The sequence below is a fragment of the Apis florea genome, unplaced genomic scaffold, assembly GCF_048593485.1.
Source record: "Apis florea isolate Af1SG1 unplaced genomic scaffold, ASM4859348v1 contig_2350_pilon, whole genome shotgun sequence".
Classification (NCBI taxonomy): domain Eukaryota; kingdom Metazoa; phylum Arthropoda; class Insecta; order Hymenoptera; family Apidae; genus Apis; species Apis florea.
In genome coordinates, this window is record NW_028256565.1 from 6,696,756 (window position 1) to 6,719,732 (window position 22,977).

Consider the following 22,977-nt stretch of genomic DNA (forward strand, 5'->3'; position numbering starts at 1 on the left):
GTTCGAGTCGCTCGTAATAATTATTTTCAGTAAAATTTCCTCCATTTTTATTTTTTTAGCAATTCTTTAAGCACGATCGCTTTTTTTTTTTTTTTTTTTTTGTCTTGAAAGAACAATTTTCTCTCCCGTAAGAATCAAAGATTTTCTGAATCGAATCGACGAACTCGAAGAAGCGAGAAAAGAAACGTGCATTTAGACGTGGTAGAAGAATCGTGGCTTTGGGAGGAATAGAGACTCCTTTTGTATTTCGAATAACAAACAATGAGACAACGTTCCCAATCTTTCGCGTAAATTTTTCTACCGTGCAATTAAGCTTAAATTATACTTAAATTGAAAAAAGCAGAATTTTTTGGATTGATTTGGTATTAATTTCAATCCAATCTAACGTCGTCAAAAAGATTCTCCATTCTCACACAGAAGGAGTGGTTCGAATATATTAACTGGATTCAAAATTCGTTTTCAAACGTATAATAAGTGTAATGTATAACAACTGTATATTCAAATTTCAAGTCCTCTTTTTAAACAAAATACAGACAACTATAATCGACAATCGATCGATCGTGTTTCAATGGTTGATTGAAATATTCTGTAAATTTTTTAAGAAGCATCATTTAAATTTCAATTTCTATCATTTGTTGTGCACTACGCATCTTCTTACACTTCTTTTTTTTCTGATAATTCTCACATCCCCATCTTTTTTCCAATAAATATTTTTTCCTTAAACAACAGACTCCTCTATAATTGTGTCCAGTGTTATCCTTTTCCATTATTCGAGCCAGATTTAATAAAGATTTGTGAACTGTGCGTGTGGCTTCGCCAGGGGAAAAGGAGAGCGGAGCGTTCAATTTTCCGGGAGGTAAAAAAGCGCGGGAGGATTCGAATAACAAGGAGGGGGTGCAATAAAAGCGTCGTTGGATGCTCGTTCGAGCAATTGCTCGAGACGTTGGGTGTGTACACACGCGTATCTCCACGGTGTGTCGTGAACGTGGAAATACGAGGGCAATTTCGTAGAAATTGAATAAGCACAGTCGGTTGAACAGGGGGTTAAATTTCCACCCTGTGATAATTCCATGCTTCAATTTCTACTTGCCTTTCCTCCTCTCCGATTTTCGCGCGCAAAATTTGACGAGGGCCACGAACAATTTATCGTTGAAAACTTAGTAATGATAATAATTGCAAACGAAGGAATGTTATTTTTCAAATAAGTAATCGCTTTATTCTTTAATCAGTTAAGATGCTCAACTCTGGAGGAGTAACTGTTTATCGTTGAAAACTTAGTAATGATAATAATTGCAAACGAAGGAATGTTATTTTTCAAATAAGTAATCGCTTTATTTTTTAATCAGTTTACCTTTTAGATATCCAACTCTGGTATCTGAGGGGGGTAACTGTCGCGTGTACGATTTCGGTTGGAGCGGAAAATGATCATCGTTGAGATGGTTCGAGAATAGAAAGTCTTATTTCAAATGTTAATATAAAAGAAATCGTACGTACTTTCGATAAAGAAATATATCCCGAACGACAATTTATGATATAAATGTTATATCGAGAAATAAATTATTGCAAGTTTTTTTGAAAAAAAAAAAAAGAAAGAGAAAAGTTAAAGCATTGTACAGCTTTATTATAATTTAACAAAGGATAGAATGAAACGCGAAACACACAACATCCCATCCATCAGTTTAATTCGATAGCTTACAACGCGATACAATGTTTCACGCTCGGCAGCGATATTTTGAACTCGAAGCGTCGCCGATCGATCGCGGAATGAGCAATCGCGTCCACTTTCAATCCACGCTTCTCTCGATATTGTTAATCCTCCGTGTTTACGATTCGTTCTCGGTTCATCGATCTTTCCCCGCGACGATTTCTGCACAACGTCGAGAGAATCGCCGGTGAAATGGGTCAAGTTTCTAATTGTATGGAAAAAATAGAAGAAAAAAAAAATGGAGTGAAAAAAACAATGGAGCGTGGAGTAAATGGCTTTCGCTAGAAAAAAAAAAAAAAAAAAAGGAAAGATATCGAAACAAAGTTTGATACGGGCAAATTTAATGGATGGTGTTGGAGAGGTAGGAAGGAAAGATTTAATACTTCTACTCGATGTATCTTGTATCTTTGAATCAGCTTTGACGAGAATGATCACTTACTTATTACGAATTATCAATATTTTCGAGAAGTCGCGATGCACAACATGTGTTTTCGGGCGCCAACGGTAGCATTCGAAATAATTTAAACTGGAAATCGGCAAAGTGAAGAGAGCAGTACGAGAGGATAAAGAAAAATTCGTTTCGAGGTATTTGAAGGAAAGTTTGATACCTAATGGAAACTTAAGGAAATAGAAAAGAAAGGGAGGGAAAAGAAAGAAAAAGAAAAGAGAAAATTGCCGGTGAATTGGACGGATGCGTCGCTTGAGAATCGATAGGGAGGAGGAAACATCGAGGAAAAAAGGAAGACGCAGAAGTTCCGTGCCAAGTCGATACTAACGTCGGTTATCGATATCGAATCATCCTCGTATCTGGCTAAATAATCAATCGCCGTTCTCTTCAATTTTCTCCCTTTTTCTCTTACTCCTTCTTTCTCTCTTTTTTTCCCCATCAATTCTTCCTATCAATTTACTTTAGCGTTTTTAAATACGCTGTTGGAAAACGACGAGGCAGACAGTGTGTCCTCTTCTTTTGTATCGATTCGTTGTATTCTCTCTCTCTTTCTGCGTTTACAAAGGAAGAAACGAATTGCTTTCGCGAAATGTCATGATTTCTTTTTTCTTTTTTGGATAATTATTGGATATCGTGAAATATTTTTCAACGTTTCAAACGATATATATATATTATAACGAGTTTATCAAGTTCTACAATTCAATGAAGGATTAATTTGCGGAGAACAGATTGGGAGTCGATGAGAATTTTAATTAAAATTCTTCTATTCTACACGATCGAACGATTTCAGAATCTTAATGGGAAAGGAAATCGTAGAAGGGAGAATTAGAAAAGGAAAGTAAGATTTTCAAGTTCGTTTCAAAAATTTCCCTCCGTAAAATTCTTCTTTAAGTCTCGTGAAAAGGTGGGACGGTTTCCACTTATCGGTGGTTTACGGTCGAAAAGTTTCGAAATCATCGGTCGTGTGTGGTCCACGTGAAAAACTGATGGAACCGGAAGTGAGGGTGTTCCTCGTGGAAACGTCGATATGATCGTAAAATAAAAATAGGATCCCTTGAAGGTGACGATGTACGATATTTCCTTCGACGTTTCGCCGATAACGCGTCTCGATTTATCGATCAGAAGGAATCAGAAACGTCGTTTCACTGGGTGGGATTCAGGAGGAAGGAGATGGAAGTTCGAGAATGGGTGAACTTGATAATAATTGAAGATAGGAATCGACGATGAAGATGGAAGAGGAAGTGTAAGATTTGTGTTGTGAGTGATTTTTTTCTCCATCATATCTTTATATTAATCTTTATATCAATGATTGTAATTTATACTTATTTCATATATAAATTATTCATCAGAGAAATCTGAATGTAGAAGATACACTGAAAAGAATATCTTCTTACATTTCCTTATTTTTTTTTTTTTATTTTTTTTTTAGAAAATATGGTAATTCAGAGACATTAAAATTCCACGATTCGTAGGAAACATGTTCCTATGTATTCGAATGGGACGTGTCTAAAAACGCAACCACGGATCTTTCTCGTCTCGAAGATTTCCAATAAATTTTATCAGATCCTTCACTTTCCACTTGGTATCGCTACATCAAAAAGCGATTCGAGAAGAATGACGAACCCCTTTTGATCCCAATAATAATCTACGAGTACTTATCCTCTAAAAAAAAAAAACTCTCCTTCCGTCTATAAAAATCTCCAAGCGCATAAAATTTGTAAAATCGAAACGGACGTTAAATTGTACATGCACAAAACCTCAATAAATATCCCAATATTTATGAATGAGATAAAAATAGCGATATAAAAATAAATTATATCCATCTTATCCCTTTTTTACGTCACGTCTCTAAAGTTAGTTCATTCACCGAACGAATCATCTGAAGATAAAGCAAAAAAATTCTAGAATTCTAGAACACGGTAAAAATCGGCTCGAATCTATCCTCTTTTCTCGATCTTCGCTCCGAGCAGACAGTGCAGACGACAATCGGGCATGAACATCGGGAACAGCATTCATCGAGCGGTCGAACGATTCGCAGTGACGCGAGTTACGCAATCGCCGGCTGGCCTTGCGCCAATCTCGCGTATCACTCGAATTCGTCCCGCGAAAAGGGAGGAGGAGACGAGCGAAAAAGAGCCGCGAACGCGTTTCTGCGTGCCTCTTACCACCGAGTTACGAAACGCGTGTGTCACACTATCCGATCGCGTGAGTCCCGCTATCTTCTTCCCGCGATCATTTCCTTATCTTCCTTTCAAAATTTCCTTTTCGATGTCTCATTATTTCTTGATTGAAAGAATCGAAGATCAAATGTCGATCGACGTGGATTGGATTTTTCGGATTTGTTCGAAAGTAAAATCGAAAGTTTGAGGTTAGGTCAGGATTCACGAGAGGAATCTTTGAAACTCAAGAACAAAATATTCTTGAGGATTCTTGAAAATTTCGTATCGCGAAATAAGAAATTATCCCATTCATCGATTGGATGGAAATTCGAATCTATGTATTTAAGAAAGATCGTGTTGGAATTTTTGAATTTCTGTAGAGAACGCGCGAGTCGTGAACGTGATCCGAGTTGATCCGATTCGAACCGATTCTACCCGATTCAAGTCGATCGGAGCCGAATCGACCCGATTTAACCCGACTCGATCTTTCTTCATCCCGATTAGCACTAGACAATCGGATATACGTTTCTGATTGGATTAAATTTTTTCTAGTTACTTACGAATGACAATATTCAAATATTAGTAATAATAATTTTGACAAATCGAAGTAGCACACGAGTATAAAATACGTAATTACATTTATAAAGATTATTGTTGTACAGCAATAATCTTAAATAAATTTTACTTTTGAATATATATTTGACTTCGTTATTAGTAAAAGGAGACTGATCGAAGAGAGTTCGAATAATTGATAGGTTAACATAACCTCGTCGATGCAAATGCACTTTTAAAGATTTTACGATCACGACACGATGATGCGAAAGACAAACTTCGAAATAACACCATTTACCCATATGTAAATTGCTTTGTAAAAGACTCGTCATTTGTACGTAACAATAATAAATAAGCTAATAGTAATAAAAAAAAAAACAAAAAATCAAATAGAAGATATTTGATTATCTCGTATATTAACTTTCGAGAATCAAGCAAATATTACGGTAAATTGGAGAATAAGAGACATGTTATATATCATGAAGATACGTTAAAGTAGCAAGATTTGTAACGGAGAAATGTTCTATGATTGTTAATGGCGAAGCACAGGTGAAATTAGACATTTGTCATTCGAGGAAAATGTTTACGTAAATGATACGTTGAACGTAAATGATGGAACGTAAAATTCGAGGCTAGTAATTTTTCATCGAGAAGTTGAATCGTAAGGAATGCCGCCGGAAAATACCAATAACGATAATACTTAAACAGATACACGGAAACTAATCTATGGTGAACGGAATGAGAAATGGCATTTCAAATGTGGAAACGTGCCATTATTCATCTCCAGATAGGAAAAGGAAAGAAAATGAACGGAGTTTAAATTTTACGCGAAACGAGTTAAACGAGTTAAACAAATGGAGATAAGATACTCTCGTTACTTTGATCGAATAAATCTGATTTATTTTTATTAATGCGTGGAATATTTATAACGGTTATAATGTATTGAAACAACAGGTGGATTTTAATAATGGAATAATGATCGCGACGATAATCGTAAAAACGAAGGTATTATAGAAGGTTTAATAAACGAAAAGTAAAAAAAAATAAATAAATAAATAAACGATCAATTTGGATGAAAAATAATGGATAGAAGATATATATATATAAAAAATCACGAATAAAACGTTGAGCTTCTAATAGAAGAATAATCTGCTTTTAAATATTCATAAATTTTAATATTTTTAAATATTAAACTCAAACAAATTGTTGTGTTGTTTTGTTGAAGATTGGATGAAAATAAATTGAATTTTATTCTACTTTATTCTCTTTCACCGAGTTACTTTTAAATAATTTTTTTATATCATAAAGTAAAGCTTGACAATTATTTAATGAAGATAAAAACATGCACAACTTCAATGCGATTTATAATAACAATAATATCGAATATTTAAGTGATAATTGACAAAAAGCTTTCGATATTGAAGATATCTCTACGAGAATTTACACCGATATGCAAATAAAAAAAAATTATTGTAAATCACTTGTTACACATTTGTTATGACATTTGTATACGAGTATATAATTTATAATTTGGATTTTTTCAAAAGCATCTCTTTCTTCCAACTAATTGCACGCAACGATGTTCACGATTTTCCACGACACAGCTATTTATAGTTATAAATTATAATTACGCAGCAATGGAAATTCACAGGAATCGAATAATTAATTATGAACTTTGTTTTAACCAGGTCAAACGATTCTATACGGTTATAATCACGTTCCAGAAGAAAGAAACTTTCTATCGATCTAATTAATCCTCTCTATAATCAAGTTTTCCATTCCCTAGTTTCAGGAAAAATGGAATTAACTTTTTAATTTGTCGTTCACGATAATGATAAATAACGTTTCTTATTTTGAAAAGGAAATGTATTATAATTCCATTTAAAGGGACGAAATTGAGCTTTGCAAGCTTTCTTTAATGCTCGTCTGTGAAAAAATTAATAACTACAAATCATTCGAAACAATGATCAGAATGATAATAAAGTGAACGAGACAGTTTTTCTTTTTCTCATTTCGTAAATTCAGAAAGGAGAAGGTTGCTCGGAGAATCGAGAAGAAGAGGAAGAGGAGATCGATTGATTCGTCCAAATATCTTTTTACTAAAGAAATTTTAATAAGATAAAATAATTGCAAACTAATTCAAAAAAAATTTAAGAAGAAAAAGTCGATAGATCCTGTGTGAATTCATGTTGAAGAGAATCTGAAACGATCTGGAAAGACGGTAAATCAGGAAAGTTTCATCGTGATTGTGGGTAGGGAAGAATAGGGAAGCGATTTGACGAGGGATCGTAGAACAGAGGTGAAAGTTGAAGGCGCACAAAGTTCAATTCGAGGAGAAAAGCTTCTCCATTTTCCACAGAATTGGATCACAGAGATGGTTGAACGTACGTTTTTGAAAATCGTCGAGGGGAAAGTAAATGTGATTCGTAAAAGAATCTTGATTTACGAATTATCGTACACGTTATCGTTTATATACATTTTATTGACAGTAGCAAAGTGATATTTGATCTTTTATGAATATCGCAAACAAAGCGAATTGCCTGGTTACTTGTCAAGGCTGATTCGCAAGAATGTGTTAATGCAAATATGTGTACATTTCATCCCGTATATTTCATCCAAATATTTCAGCCTTGAAAAAATTTACATTCAATACGTTTGATCAAATATCCTTTTCATAATCGAATCTCTTTCTTTTTTCGAATAAATTTTGAAAGTATTCGCACAATATTGCAATAAAATATTATTTACAAACAAATAATAATACCTAATAAGATTCAAGAAAAAAGACCTATAAACTAACCAATTCCAACATGGCGTCGTCGTTATTCGTTTCTCTAATCTAACCTTATAGGTTATGTTTCGTTACAGCGTCCCCTGTAACGATAAAATTCCCTTATCATCTCTTATATATACGAGATGTTATATATACGAGAGAATGATACACAGGAAGAGAGAGAGGGAGAAAAAAACAGGAAGAAACTTAGCCAGGAAGTGATTACGCCACCATAGAAAAAGAGTGGCGTACTCTGCCCACGACTAATTTTTGCCCACAATGCACGTGCGAGCCGGTGGTGACGTGCATCACAGCCTTGTCCACTGTAAGTAAGTACGTCCACGCACGTGACTATCAGTTCGTGGTACGGCCACGTACGAGCAAGATCGTAAATATGCGAGTGTGCGTAAATCTCGGGACGCAACGTGTGCATGCACGAGAGAGCATATCCTCCCCGTACCACGCACCATTCCCACTCCCTGGTAAACGTAGGCAGTAGTGGCAGCCTCTCTCGCGTATTACTTTTCCTTCGCTGTTTCTACACGTAATTAATGGAGATAAACAGAGATCGGTGGATTCTTCTGGATTCTCAATCGTTTCGAATGGCAAATTTTCTTCTCGTTCGATTCCCTTCCTTCAAATTATAAAGAGTAATTTATTAAGAAATAGATAAGGAAAATGATGAAGGGGTGGATGAATTATTGTATTGACAGGAGAACGAACAATTAAAATGATAGATTTTTAACGATGACTCAAGAGTCAAAAAGTATCGATAATTTGTGTTTTATTTGAGATAAAAAAAAAAAATGGAATAATGAAAGAAAGGAAAATTTAACAGAAAAATTTTTCTTCGAATTATAAAAGTAGTTATAGATGTAATAAAAAAAATTAATAGAAGTAGGTGAATTAAATCAACATGGATATGGAAGAATGAACAATTAAATCTGACTACAAAAAATATGTCCATTTCTTTTTTGAGATAAAAATGAAGAAAGGAAAGAAAATTTTTGGGAACAGAAGCAAAACGAGGAAAATTGAATCGGAAGAACACCTCGCGTTGTTGAATGAGGGGAAGGGGAGGTGAGTATTCTGGACAGTAATGGCCAAGTAATGGGATTCTAGTCTCCCATTTTGGCCCGGATCGGAATTTATTTCGCCATTTCGTCCCTTTTTTTGTCGCTTCGATGGCCCGACACCGGGAATCTTCACGATGGATTTGCGAATCGACACAAAGAATTCGCGTGCCAAGATTCGTTCAACCTTCCTTTCCCCGTTCCACGTGGTGAATTTCGACCATTCGTCAAAAGTTTCGATCATTGAATCGATTTCGACGATGGGAATCACAACGAACAGGAAATATTCTCTTGCAGAAAGAGAAAGAGAAAGAGGAGGAGTATATAAGATGCTGCTCTTTCGGTTTATTTTTATTTTTCGTTTCATTAGAAGGAAGTAGAGGGAAGGAAAGAAGAGGCGAGCTCCATTCTCAAATGGAATCGAGCTCGTGAATCGAGTTCTTTTCGAGGAAATTTTGTCTTTGACAGATATCTCTTTGATCCTTGAAATATGAAATATTGTAATTGCGATATTAAATTCAAGATGATGGAGACAGACTTTTTAAAAAAGATTGAATGACAATTGCAGAGAGAGAATCGTAATGTTTCAGTTCGATTGTTTAATATAAAAATTATTTGTTTATTTGTATTTTCACTGTCCCGATGGAATTTTTTTAAATCAAGAATCGAATTTGAATGTGAAATTCATTTTCAAAACGATTCGATTTTGTTCGGATTGTTAAATTTTCTATTTTTTTTTTCTTTTTTTTTAATAAATTTAATAAGTACAGTCAAATTCTAATACAAAACATTCTTAACAATTATGCTTGTTTAGTCTCTCTCTAGTTAATATTCAACTAATATTATTATTTTCGAGTTACTATACCATACTATTATTACCAATGTCAATAATTTGAATTGCAAAATAGATCGATAACGAAACAAATGAAACTTTACGGAACGAGTTTGATAAAGAAACAAATGAAAATTTACAATTTAACCTTACCAATTGTAATATTTCACGGATAAGACGGAGAAATCTACATAATTTGCAAATTGCATTATTCTTTGCCGCTGATTAATCGACAAATCGTTAAATTGTCTAATTGCCCGCATCATTGAACTAAAAATAATTTCTAATTTCTAATATGAAACGCGTTAATAAATTATCTTAAATTTTCCAATTCATCGAAATTAATCGAAATAATTAAATCGTTCAAAAGTATCCAATTTACAAAGATACAAAGATTAAAATTTAATTTAATTTAAAGAAAGAAAAAAAAAATGATAAAACAAATTCATTTTTCGAAAACAACAGGAAACAGTACGTAATACAGCGTGACTACTATTTCTAACTCGTTTTATTCTTTTATTTAACATTCCAATTAAACGGAGAACGTGGCCGTGAAATTGCGTATGAATTACCACGGCCAAGAAATAATGAAACAATCGCGGGAATTTCACGCACGACGCGTATCACTGTCACAACAAGGTTTCGCAGGAACGTATCCATCGATCTCTAAGCTTTAATTAATTTTAAACAGACGCCGATCGCGTGTCATCCCAACTTTTCATACGATTGAATTTCAATCGGGTATCGACAGAAGGATCGTCGGTGTCCATTGACTTGTGAAATATCGATCCATCGCCACGATATAACCGGAGGAGAGTGAGAGGAACTCGTTGACGGCCAACTTCATTCGATCTCATCGAACAATGCGAGTTTATATTGGCGACCGCCATTTTGGTGGACGAAGGGAAAATTCGAAAAATGTGCGTCTAATAATTTCTAAATTATTATTATTATTTTTTTTTTCTTTCAAAAATTTCTATCAATCACTTTAATTTCCATTAGAGTGGGTTAATTTTTTGAAGTTTTAATTTAATTTTTCATGAGAAGATGATTTAATTATCTAAGTATTGCGAGACTTAAAATTCTTTGATATTTAACGAAAGAGATCGAAACATGTATTGCGTGTAATTTCTGTTCAGTAATCCGTACAATTGTGGTATTAAAACGTGATACGAGTTAAAATTAAATTTCGCAATTTAACATAGATCAGAGAGGAAATTTCAATTGATATTTGATCTAAAATAGGAACGAATTTAGTTGAAATTTAATCCAAGTTAAAATAATGATATAAACAATAACGAATATGTCTATTCGACTCGTGCAAAGTTAAATGTAAAATTCAATTTATCGAAGTCGAGATTTAATTAATTAATACGTCGGATAAAAGTGAGTTAAATAGAAAATTCAAAAAAATTACATCTAAAAAGATCGATTCGACCGTGGCCTCGGAATCGAAATAAATTTATTTAAAATTCGTTGGAGAAATAATCGGCAATCGATACGGATTAATTAATATTCCTTTTTAAAGATAAAATAATCCAACTTCAAAATTAAACGTGAACGTTAAAAAATTCAACTCTGGCAAATTGAAAATCGTGTGCACCGTATCGTAAGTAAAATTAGACGGAAATTCAACGAAATTACTATCGAAAATTCGAGATTCTTTCACTATTGGTGGCATCGTAAACGTAAACAAGCGGCCTAATGCTTGGAGCAAATAAAATCTTATTGCCGGGGAATTTTCCTATTTTCCAGGAAGCAATTCCACGAATTAAACTGCCTAACTAGAATTTTATCGTCGATGCGCTACCAAGAAGAGGCGTTCGTATCGACGACATGCCGTATATTTAAACATCCGTGTAAGGAAAACTTGGAAAAAATCTCGAAGAAAGAGGGAAAGAAGAAAAGGGAAAAACACGTTTTATCATTTGTTCGAGTGTACAAGATGTGACATTTAAAAATAAGCGTTAAAGAAACATTCCTGTTGTGACACGAGTTTGTTAATTAGTATAATCGAGCAAGGTGAGCGTAAATGATAACTTAATCACTTTTTTAAACAGAGACTATCATCATCACGCAGATAACTTATCTCAAGTTATACGATGTTTCCTTCTATTCGAGTTTTAACCATTCAAAATTAGGAAAAATTCAATTATTTCGCATTACTGATCGACGTTTCTCTCGTTGCTTCTTCATTTTGTCTCCATTAATTTATTCTTAGAGATAGATATATTCATGGATTTTTTAATACTTATCACTGCACAAAAAGATTTATGATTCCAGATTAAAGACATCGAGTAAATGTTCTTCTTGCTAGCTAATTTGTTAGGTTAAATTATTTTGAGTTTAGGATTAAATCAAATTATTAAATTAGTGTGAAAATTCAAATATCATTGATTCCGTAGAATTAAGATGTTCCGATACATTGAAAAAAAAAAAAAAAAAAAAATTGAAAAGAATAAAACGGAATAACATAATTTCGATAATACTGTTGGATTCTAACCTGAAAATATTTTCTCATCCGTCAAACCCAAGTTAAATTACAACTAACTAAATCAAGGATGATCAACGCCTTAGAAATAAGTTTTTCCCTTTAAGAAAACATAACTTAAACTTAACCTCTTCCAAAGTTGGACATTGGTCCATTGGAAAAACTAACTAACTAAAACAATAAAGTTTCTTTGAGCATAATAACCTTACTTACGAATTCTCGAATAACATTTATTCATAGCCATTAGTGTTGATTCGCTCCTTCTCTAACCTCGATCGTTTCGCGCTGCAGTTATCTGCAATTATTCCACGCTTCGAACAATAAATTATCTCAGCGATCAATTTTATTCTCAGCTCGAACTCGGTGAAAATTTTACTCACAGGCTTAACCTTCTCTCGCTGAAAAATTAAGAAAAATTTCTTTAACGATCTCGATTAACAATTCTCGAATAACAAAATCGTCGATCCATTCGATCGTTGCAATTATCTGCAATTATTCGAACAAAGAAATAAATTATCTCAGCAACCAATTTTATTCTCAGCTCGAAATCATTGAAAAATTTACTCACAGATCCAACCCTCTCTCGCTGGGAAATTAACCAAAATTCTCGAATAACAAAATTATCTCCAATTATCCCACGCTTCGAACAATGAAACACGTAAAAGAAACTCGTCAAACCTCTCCCCCAAAAATTTCGCCGCTATCCCTTTCAAAAAACCGAATGACGAAAGTACAATTTCTTTAATAAAAATCTTACTCACAATTCTCCTCGAATAACAAAATTACCTCGTGGATCGCCTCGTCCTGTTCCGTTTATCTCCAATTATTCGACGCTTGTGAACAATAAATTACTCGCCCATTGCCAATTTTAACAGTCCTTTCCCATCCCAGACCGTTTCCATCGCCCTTCCCGCCAATTCCTCTCCTCCCGTTCTGTTTGTAAACAAAACCGCGTGTGCCACGCCGAGAGAGAGTCTCTCTCTCTCTCTCTTCTCCGGCGTTGTAACCTCGTCTAAAAGCATCGTAGCAATGCGTGCACGACACCGTCCTTCCTCGCTCGCGTGAATGACGCCTCCGGTTCTTTCTGGTTCGAGCTCGCCATTCACCGAATCGTCGGCGAAGCGGCGTCTCGCCCGCACCGGTTCGAACCGGTAAACCGGCTGCCTTGGGTCCCGGTTAAGTCCGCCTCGATTAGCGCCTCGGCAATTATTGAATGGCCGACCGGCCGACGATCAGGTTCTCTCTCCTTTTATCCCCGACTTCCTCAATCACAGACACCGATATCTCTTCCTTCGCGTATACACAGTCGTCTCGTGTGTGTGTGTGTATGTGTGTATCTCGTGTGTGCTCTTCTTCTTTCTCCTCCTCCTCCTCCTCCTCTTCTTCTTGTGTTGTTCCAATGTGTGTCCACGTACGAGAGTTAATATTCTTATCCTCGAGTGAGTGGCGGCGAGCCGTCTTCTTCTTCCTCGTCGAGAATGACGAACCCGTGAACGACGACGACGACGACGCTTCGAGGAAGATGTACGCGAGGACGAGCACGCGTTGCGAAAAGGTGGAGAGGCAAGATGGAGAGGAGGACGCACCGATGGTGAGACATCGTTCAAACGTTTGGATAGGATTTGGGAAGTAATTTTGCACGGATGGAAAAGGTGGTGGTGGTGGTGGTGGTGGTGGTGGTGGTGGTGGTGGTGATGGTGGTGGTGGTGGGTTGAGAATCGTGTTCAATCGTGCGGAATGTTTAGGATTGTTTGGGATTCGATACGGTGGTATTGGTTTGACGGAGTTTCCAAGAGTTTGAATAAAAACAGTTTCTTGAATGTTATTTACTTTGGATGAAATGAAATTAGAGGTTTTATTAATGTCGATTGGAATATGTTAGAGATTGAAAAAGTTCCCGAGAATGTTGGATATTGGTTTGACGGTGTTTCCAAGAGTTTGAATAACAGTTTCTTGAATATTATTTACTTTGGATGAAATGAAATTAGAGATTTTATTAATGTCGATTGGAATATGTTACAGATTGAAAAAGTTCCCGAGAATGTTGGATATTGGTTTGACGGTGTTTCCAAGAGTTTGAATAACAGTTTCTTGAATATTATTTACTTTGGATGAAATGAAATTAGAGATTTTATTAATGTCGATTGGAATATGTTACAGATTGAAAAAGTTCCCGAGAATGTTGGATATTGGTTTGACGGTGTTTCCAAGAGTTTGAATAACAGTTTCTTGAATATTATTTACTTTGCATGAAATGAAATTAGAGGTTTTATTAATGTCGATTGGAAGATGTTAGGAGATTGAAGAAGATTCCCGCGAATCTGTAGGTCGCAATTTTTGTCGAGGGAGGCAACGAAAGGGTTAAAGGTGACCACAATTCCAACCGATTCTCGCATTATTATTTATTATTCTCGTTATTATTTATCTGGGTTAACGAAATGCGATATGCGTCGTAACTAAGAACACGTCGAGTCGCGACGAAGAAAAATATGAAACCATAAAAGCGTCTTTTGAATTTCACTTTTTAGTTTAATCTTAAATGTTATATAATTATATGTCATTTAGATTGCCATTCAACTGGAAATTTGCATGAATTTATCATTCGAATGACTCGGTCGATGGTATTCCTTATGTAAACGATCAACCTTTGAATTTTCGTTCGATAATACACTAAGAGTATTTTTTTACTTTTTTTCTTTCTTTTTTTTTTTTTTTTTTATTCAATCTCGAGAAAAATTTATGCTCGATCAAATCGTTCCGGATTTTATCGTGGATTTTCGAATCGAAAATTTCGAGCCGGTTGCGATTAATATTCCAATTTGTTTCGCGTTAATGTCCCACGAGAGACAGAACGATCGACTCTTCAGATATCTACGTATACACGCGAAACGAAAATGTCAGCTTTATCTAATCGGCCGATCTTTGCATCGTTGAGTCAACACGAGAGAAGAAATTTTCCTGTGTTTGAAGATGATTGATCTTTCCTTTTTTTTTTTTTTTTTTTTTTTATTACTGATTAAGATATCGATTTCTAAATTAAACGTAAAAGAAAAGGATAAAAATAGATCGTAAAACGATCTTCCTTCCGATAAATACAAAATTCCTTTTTCTCTGTTGACTTGTTAAAAATTAACGAATTTTTTTTATAATATTATTTTACATTATTTCTTTCGTGCTTATCTGCAATTTGAATTTTTTTTTGTAATTTCGTTTCGTTAAATTGATCGATCGATCAGAAGGTTGATTAATCGAAACACGACGGTCGAATTAAGCTCATTCAAGCTTAGAGAAGGTTAAAATTGAAACAGAAATTCTCGGTTATAAATAATTCCGCCACAGTCTAATTCTGCCGGAATAATGCTGCCAAGAGGTACGTGTAAACGTCGTTCCGTGTCAAAAGGGTAAAGCTGGCTTGAAAATACACCGTTAGTTCTGGCGCCGCATCAAAAATCCAAGTGGAGAGGGTGTAGAGAAATAGGAAAATATACCGTTTGGGTCGATATCGGATCGATGCGAACCTCGTGGCAACAAGTATTCCTTCCAAAATTCTTCTCCTTTCTTCGAAATCACTTCGTCTGCTACAAATCGATCGCAATTTTTTTTTTAATTTCAACTTCCTCTCCCAAAATTTTATAATACAATCCTACGATACATCGAGAAACTTCGATTTCGACGATCGATCGAGCAGAGAAAATTCGTCTGCTACAAATCGCAATTTTTTTTTTAATTTTAACTTCCTCTCCCAAAATTTTATAATACAATCCTACGTCTCTCGTTATACATCGAGAAGCTTCGATTTCGACGATCGATCGAGCAGAGGAAATTCGTCTGCTACAAATCGATCGCAATTTTTTTTAATTCTAACTTCCTCTCCCAAAATTTTATAATACAATCCTACGATATACATATCTTTCGCTATACATCCGATTTCGACGATCGAAATTCGTTGGGAAAAAGAGAGGATAGATGGGACGAGGCGTCGTTTGGCGGCCACGTGGACCACGAGATGGCAAAGTTTGGTGATCGACAGAAACGAACGACGGCTTCTTCCCCCCTTCCTCAGCCGTTTCTTACATCCAGTTCGAACCGGAAAACCGGCGACTGGCGGTCTCACGCGACGCGACATACCCGAGGTTATTGGATACTATCGACGACCTTTCTCTCTCTCTCTCTCTAGCCGCTGTTTCGAGGCCGTGCCTCAACTTCCCCATGAATGACGCGTCTTCTCGAACGAGTTGATCGACCTTCCACGTCGAGGAGGGACCGCTTCTTCTCCACGTGGAAGCGCTCGTGTTTAACCCTTTGCGCTCCAATAATGACTCTTGGGCACTATTTGGATCGATGCAGCGACAATATTTATTTACGTTTGGTTTTTTTAAAATATCGCTTCGTGGACGGATTCGTAAGCTCTTTAAATACAATCTTATAAAGTGTAGAATAATATACTGTCGAACGGTTTTTATTTAAAATTAAACCGTGATCGGATTGAACTATATGTTTGATGTTTGATCGAGTTTGACAGTCGTGGCGATAGAGATATTATTTTCAAAGTGTCTGAGTTTTGTAAGCATGGAATAGCGTAATGAAATTGGTTTAAGTGGAGTTAAGTGGAGGTGAGTTAGATTTTTCGTTATTAAATAACGAAATTATTTCTATTCGTGATAAGAAATTGACGATAGAGAGAAAGAAAATAGTGATAGAAATTGAGATGCAGAAAATGAGGAAAATAAGAATAATAGACAGTGAGAACAAGTTATTGGGATATTTATTAAAGAAATTGATAATAGAGAGAAAGAAAATAGTGATAGAAATAGAGATATAGTATGAGAAAATGAAAAATAAAAATAAATGAGAGTATGCCTATTGGGATTGTAAAGATTGTTTGTAACGATATTTTATTCTGATATTTGCCTTTTGACAAACCGAGGATGCTTCTTAATAATTACTTTATTATTAAAATATCACGCAACTTTTAATATTCAACAAATTATCTTTCTTTATATGCAAAGATAGATAAAATATTAAAATATAAAAATTTTATACGTTAATTTGTGCGTGAAATCGTTTTAAGTTAGTTTTAAGAAATTCACCAAATCGTCTCGAGTTGTTGGTTCGTGTGAGCGGAGTGCAAAAGGTTAACCCTTTCGCTACTGGCGACTTTTTCGCCGCACACTGCTCGAGAAAGATGGTCAGCGCCTCGCAATTCGAGTTGCTTCGACGGTGTTTATTGAAAAAAAAAAAAAAAATTGATGCTACGTTTCCAGAGAAAGATAAATCGATTGTCATATCGTACAATACGCATTTTGTGCAGACCGATTATAGTCGCTCGTAGTAGCAATATCAATATTTGGACAATAATGTATAGATAAAATGAATCCAGAAACAATTTGAATTATTAAGAAAATTCCTAAAATTGATCCAAAATTTCATATATAATTAATATTTATATTGCTACTACGAAAGGGTTAAGAAGGTCACCAATCAAGTAACAAGAGGAATGTAGAACGGCGACTATACGAGCGCAAAGGGTTAAAAATAAAAAGCCTGTGAGACATCGTATAATTTTTCTCCCTTTTTCTTTTCACAATCGTATTCTCGATACTTTTGACAAATTCCCAAGACGGATCGATCTCGATTTTATGCCTTTTATGCTCGATGAACAGGATCGAAGTCTTTCTTGACTATGAAACATCGCATCGTATTTGTTCTTTTTATTTTTACCCTTTCTGCTTCTCGTTGCGCCACGAGATTGTAAAGAGTTTGATTGATTTCTTTATCAATTTTTATTGTAGTTATTGCGGGAAAAAAAAAAAAGAAAACAAGAATTTCGAGTGCTTCGATGAATCTACTTTATCCGCGCGAAGAATTAGAAAACAACTTGCTTTTCACCTTTTCGAGAACGACCATTTAATAAACATCGACATCGTTCGGTTCGACAGTTGCGATGAGAATAGCAACGAATTCCGCGTAATTAATTTTTCATCCGAAATACGAAATATCCTCTCGTTTAGCATAAGTTGATCACATTATCATTTGATTAATCTTACTTGCCTCTTATTTTTATCATTTTTCTCGAGAATAAAAAATTTTACAACAAGTTTTGACCCCACAACTTTTCGCTTCTCTCGTTCGCTTACTTTTTTCTTTTTTTTTTTTTTTACCTTTAATCATCGAATGAATGCGTTCGAGAACGCACCGGTTTCGAGATCACAAATCAGAAAGAAGAATCGGGGAGGTTAAAAAGTTGCGAAACACACGGTTGACACTTTTCGAGATCCGATCTGCGGACGTGTATTCCATTTCGCGGGCTTAAGGGAAACTTGGGATAGGGGGAGAGATGGAAAACGACGTGGTGGGCGAGCAGCGTGAACTGTGACGCCGGGGGAGGGGGAGGGGAAGGAGGAAACACTCCGGGATCCAATTCGTCGTTTATTTAAATGGGGTCGCGTACGATTGAGCTCGTTTAAGTGCACACGATGCACTCACGGATTTACTGTTCACGTGTCGCACGCTCTCTTCTGAATTTTCCTCTATTTTAAAACGCCACTCGATTCGGAACCAGGCGTTATATTAATAATTTTTTCCCTCGAGATATTTAAAAAAAAAAAAAAAAGAAGAAGAAAAACAATTGTTATTTGATGCTCTTTTGGAAATTTTTTGAAAAAAAAAAAAATGAAAGGATATATAAGACACGACGAGAACGGATAGAAATTTATTCTTTGCTTTATCCGAATTGATGTATGAAGAGAAATTGTCTATACTTGGAAGATTCAAATTAATTCAAATTTATATTCTTCCAGGAATGGCTTTTGGGATAAGCCGATGGGACAAGGAAAATAGTAAACGATTAAACAAAATTACCTTTCTCTTTGTCCAATGATATCTCGAGAATTATACCAGGGATGAATGAAAAAATATTTTCATCCATTGGCAAGAAATCACTGTCCTCGCGGTTATAACGGTTTAAATTTTTCTTAATTTTATAACAGACAAAACGGACGTATATATTTGCAAACAAACAATCACGATAAAATATCATCTTCCCTATATTTTTCAAATATATTTTATACTTGCCTTTCGGGTACTGATATCCTCTCGAACAATCGAGGAATCAAAGAGAAAAATAATTTCCTCGCCATAAATTTTCCAGATACCGTTCATTACCCAACCACCTTCCACTATCTAATCGAGAAAATTCTCAGCCTCCGAAAAAGAGAGAGAAAAAAATACGACTAACTCGAATAAAATAAAAAACCTCGTTCAGGTACCTGGTAATAATACCGCGAGTAATTGAAGTCAGCCGGAATTCCGGACGTTCTTTCACAACCGCCAATTTTCTGTTTTAATTATTTAAGTGGAGCGTGCACGATAAAGGTCGGCGATTGCATTCGCTCGAAGTAAGTTCGGCCGGTGAGTGGTCAGACAGCGGGTCGAGGATCCGCAGTAGAAAAGACGACCGATGGCTCGACCTTCCTTTCGCAGCCACGCGTCAGATGAAGTGGAATAGGACGTCTGACGAATAAATATCAACGTGGTGAAACGAACGTTTTGGACGAAGCTATTGCAATTGAACGCTTTACGAATAATCTTTACAGTTATAGTTGCTCATATAACGTTTGATTAAAGTTTTCGTATCATTGAAATTTATTTTTTCGTATTTTTATGAAAGATAAAGAAACTCGTAGTAAGTAAGTTTACTTCCTCCGTAGAAACATCGGTTCTACTCTGTCAACCTACAGACCTATTAAACGACTCTTATATATCAATCAACCTCTCACCTATTACATTAAGCTTCTTCTAAGTTATACGTAAATTAATTAATTAATTACACCTAAATAGAGACAAATTTTCAATTTCTTGGACATCGTTTCTATCAACCTACAGACCTTTATTAAACGACTCTTTTTCTCTAATATAACTTCTTGCTGCGTTAGCTTCTTCCGAGTTATACTCAAATAGAATTCTTTCTCTCTACGACAACCAAGTTCTCGCCATTAGTTGCAGGTAAATAGAGACAAATTTTTTCTTAAGCATCGTTTTATAAAAAAAAAAAAATTTCGTTTCTTATCACAATCCGTTTCCATATTTTTAAAGCACTTCTTCCCCCTTCATCGTAACTCTTTCGCCACTGCATTAGCTTCTTATTTCGCGGAATGGGACTTGTTCCGCGCGAGTTCACGCGGGGGCGAACGCATCCGGGGGACGATCGATGTCGAGGAGGAGAGAGGGTGTGTTTCCAGGCTTTATCAGTGGAAACGTTTCCCGGCAACAGCTCCGCTGGTTTGGAAAACCAATGACCCTAATCGGCCGATATGCCACAAGGCCTCGCCCCGTTAGAACCGGGCCAATCCTTTGGAAACACGAGAAACCTCCAAGGAGGGACCTTCTTGCACCGTTTTCCCTTTGCAACGAGAAAATTATCCAAGTCTATTGTAAATTTGAGTTATTAACAGGGTGTTGTAACGTACGAGAACGCCTCGATCCTTCGAACTTTGTTCCAAGCTTTCTTATAAGCAACGTGTCTTTGATCGTTTCCTAAAGTGAATCCATACGAGTTTGGGAAGATATATAAGTGTTTCGAGTATACGTTTTGTCCAATGGGTCGTGTTTAAGATTAAACTTGGTTAGAGGGAGTAAAAGTGCAATTTACTAGTGTAATTTATTTTCTTCCATAAAGTTTACACATACCTTTGAGTATTTATATTGATTTTTCGCGAGAGAAAAAAGAATCCTGATCAGAATTTTCAAATTTACTATCTATAAACTTGGAAAAATTGTCAATAAAAAGTAATAAAATCGTTTTCTAAAGCGAATCTCGTGGCCCATACAAACTTGGGAAGATGTACAAGTGTTTATTATCTAATTTAGATTAATCATTAAAAAACTCGATGAAAAACAAAAGAAACAAGAATTCTGATCAGAATTTTCAAATTTACTATTTAAACTTCAAAAATCATTAAAAAACTCGACCAAAAGCAACGTGTCTTTGATCCATACAAGATATACAATTGTTTCGATATCGAATGAGTAGTGTCCAAGACTTAATTTATTTTCTTCCATAAAATTAATATTAGCATGCGATACATCGAGTATCGTATTCATTCACACGCGAGAGAAAAGAGAATTCTGATCAGAAATTTTTCAAATTTACTATTTAAACTTCAAAAATCATTAAAAAACTCGACCAAAAGCAACGTGTCTTTGATCCATACAAGATATACAATTGTTTCGATATCGAATGAGTAGTGTCCAAGACTTAATTTATTTTCTTCCATAAAATTAATATTAGCATGCGATACATCGAGTATCATATTCATTCACACGCGAGAGAAAAGAGAATTCTGATCAGAAATTTTTCAAATTTACTGTTTAAACTTCAAAAATCATTAAAAAACTCGACCAAAAGCAACGTGTCTTTGATCCATACAAGATATACAATTGTTTCGACACGTTTTCTCGACGCTGGATATTCAAGAGTTAAGCTTAGAGGAAGTAAAAGCGTAATTTTCTCCATGAAATCTACGTTACATTCACGATACATCGTATTCATTCGCAAAGAAAATTCTGATCAGAATTTACCTGAACCGATTAAAGAAAAATTATCATGGAACGACGATAAACCCGATTGTAATACAACCAATCATCATCATCGGCGGCATAAAGTTAATAAATAACCCCCCTCCTCCTTCGTGCACGAATTTTTTTTTTAAACCGTTATCACGTACGACCGCTCGCTATCCGATTTCACGCGGTGTCGAACCCGACTTTTCGCGTGTCGGCGATCACGGAAGCGGTGCCTCCCGACCAAACCGTGTCAAATATCACGAGGGAGAAGGAGGGGGAGAGGTGTGCGCGCTGCGTGTGAGTCACACCGCGCGTTTTTCGTCTCTGTTTCGTGATCTGGCGATCACGAGGAGCGGAGATAGATTGAGCGTAATGCGCCTCTTCCTCCGACGCAGATACAGTCACGGTCACCACACGCGTATGCGAGGCATACTGTGCGCCAACGAAAGGAGAACGAAATTCGAGACGAAATCTGGATGAGAAAATCGGTTGCGAGAGGAATTCACTCGATTCGATTCGATTCGATTCGACTTGGACGATTTTTCGAGAAGGTGTTGAGAAGAAGGATCTGAATGATTGGAGGAGAGAGAGAGAGAAATGAACTTACGTTGAACACGGGACGATCTTTTTTTTTTTTTTTTTTTTTTCGAATAGCATTTTCGCGTATTTCGTAATTTCTTTTAATACGAGAGGAGTGATCGGTTCGATGTTCGGATTTGTGTTAAAAAAAAATATTGGACAATAAGATCGACTTAATCTCTCTTCGACCGGTCAGTGATGACAGAGTTTTATTATCACAATCGGAATCGTGAAAAGCAAATCCCTTCTTCACATCTCTACGTCTGTTAATTAATTATTTCGTGACGATTCCAAAGATATTAACCCGAGGATTGATATTTGGAAAAAAGAATAAGAGGAATAGCTTCGCTTTATTAATTCGATTTTTTTGAATTCAGAAGCGATTCATATCACAAATCCATTCGTTTTCCTCGCGTCATTGCCGATCTCTCCCTCCTCCTCGCTGTGCTAATTTATCGCGTTGGAATAGTCGACTCTCGATACTTCTCAAGGATGCAAGGAAAGGAACGTGGCAAACGTTTTTCGCCACGGATTGCGGCATTCGACCGGTCACGAACGAATCGTGCAATACGTGGACGTGCTACTTGCAGTCGATGTAAAGTGATTTTTTTTTAAATTTCCAATTTTGTGTATTTTCCAAGAGTGACGAAGTATTGACAAATTAAAATTTCGTCTCGTTCCATTTAATAACTTTTCATTTTTCGAGTACGTGTTTTTTTTTTTTTTGTCTCCAAAAGTTAAGTTTATCATGGTCGACGACACATCTCTGGAAATGCATGCCACCATTTGTTGCGTACCACT

The 22,977-nt window shown here is 35.7% G+C and overlaps 1 protein-coding gene and 1 long non-coding RNA gene across 7 annotated transcripts in view; one reads left to right on the top strand and one right to left on the bottom strand.

Moving 5' to 3' along the window:
• Atpalpha (sodium/potassium-transporting ATPase subunit alpha) overlaps nt 1-22,977 on the bottom strand; it is a 118,684-nt gene that overhangs the window by 65,642 nt on the left and 30,065 nt on the right. The gene's annotated exons all lie outside the window — the stretch shown is intronic.
• Nucleotides 13,191-22,977, top strand: part of LOC105736307 (uncharacterized) — a 44,540-nt gene continuing 34,753 nt past the window's right edge. Inside the window, exon 1 of one of the 2 annotated variants that reach the window (XR_015291182.1) lies at nt 13,191-13,624. This is a non-coding gene — a long non-coding RNA (uncharacterized LOC105736307). The remainder of the gene's footprint in view (nt 13,625-22,977) is intronic. The other variant, XR_015291181.1, reaches the window with a different exon arrangement.